This window comes from Haplochromis burtoni, unplaced genomic scaffold (genome assembly GCF_018398535.1).
Source record: "Haplochromis burtoni strain Fernald_Lab_line unplaced genomic scaffold, NCSU_Asbu1 Contig_37, whole genome shotgun sequence".
NCBI lineage: Eukaryota > Metazoa > Chordata > Actinopteri > Cichliformes > Cichlidae > Haplochromis > Haplochromis burtoni.
Window position 1 is genome coordinate 2810210 of NW_024582398.1, and position 1591 is coordinate 2811800.

The window sequence follows — 1591 nt, forward strand, 5'->3', positions numbered from 1 at the left end:
AAATAGGCAATTTCTTTTTTAAATTCAGATTTCTCAAACAATAAGAAAATAATGTACAACAGAAAAATTCAGTCAACCACAGGCTAAAAGCTGCTAACAATGACAGTCACAAAAATTGTAATCACTGTATTCACCCTTTAATTAGTGATGATTAAGTAATAAATCAAAATTTTGCCACTAAATGAAAAGTAACTGATACTAATATGGTACACAGTGGGAAGATATTCTACTTAAAACCACAAATTTCAACAAACGTGGTGTTAAACAAAAAGACAGCAAGTATGATTAACAAATTTTAGCCATCGACCTTCTCATTCATAAAGCTATACTTCTTTTTTTTAAATTTTTTTTTAATTTTTAATTTTTTATAAAGCTATACTTCTAACACTGTTAAGAATGAAATCCCTTTTAGTTAAAGTAAAAAAAGGAGACTGGTTTAATTTCGCATGCTACAGTAGCATTGTTTAAGATCTTGGAGCAACTGTGTTAGAACGCAATTTTCTGTAGCCTCAGTGTGGCCATGTCTGATGAAAACAGACAGGCACAGGGTAAACCACGGAAGCTGTACCATCAGGGGCGTAATTTCCAGTGGGGTTAGGGGGTTATGACCCCCCCAATAATCAGACCCAACCAATATAACCCCTCCAATAAAATTATCTTGCATAAATATTCTGTTGATTTTCTTTACTCATTTCCGTTATTACCAGCAAAATAGCTGCATGTTTAATCATCTGGGAATTTACCCAGATTTATTTAGACAAAGATCTCAACCCCCCCAATGTTCAGCACAAAGTTACTCTGACGTGTACCATTAATATCTGAGGAAAGAACCGGAGATCCTGTTGTCTGTCTGTCTGACAGGAGAGCATCTGTCTATCCTATGGAATCCTCACTGGCTTGATAATGCATCGCTGTTAGATTTGTTCTTACACTCCCTCTTCCTCTTTTTTTTCTCCTTCACAGCACAGGGTCTTCCTACAGAAAAAAACAAAACAGTCTGACTGTAATTCAATCAGATAGCTCTTACTGAAATACTAATGTGACACGATGCCTCCTAAAGTGCATTACCAGTATTATCCTACTCCTCCCTCGCCCATATCAGGCTAATATGCTTTCAAGTTTCTTTTTTAGGAATTCCAGGGGATGCACTGATGAACCAGCTGCCCAATTTGGAACCAAAATGTTTAGAAATAGAAACAGAGTTGGAAAGGTTAGTAAAAGCCATTTGAGGCCAGATACTTGAATAGTGTTATATTTCATATCTATCTATCTATCTATCTATCTATCTATCTATCTATCTAATTATCTATCTATCTATCTATCTATCTATCTATCTATCTATCTATCTATCTATCTATCTATCTATCTATCTATAACTTTCAGCATGTTTGTGACTCTAAGCCTCAAGTCCACTGATCTATAATAAAAAATATGAATTTTGGTGGTGGGGGCAAGCAATAACCAAACATAGGTGAAGGTGTGCTAGTGAATACACCAACAGAAAGGGACAGTATGTTGGAGTTCTACTAAAAAATTCATCATAAAGAAGAAACTTGTCACCGAGCACTAGAGTTGTGTTTTGAAGCATTCT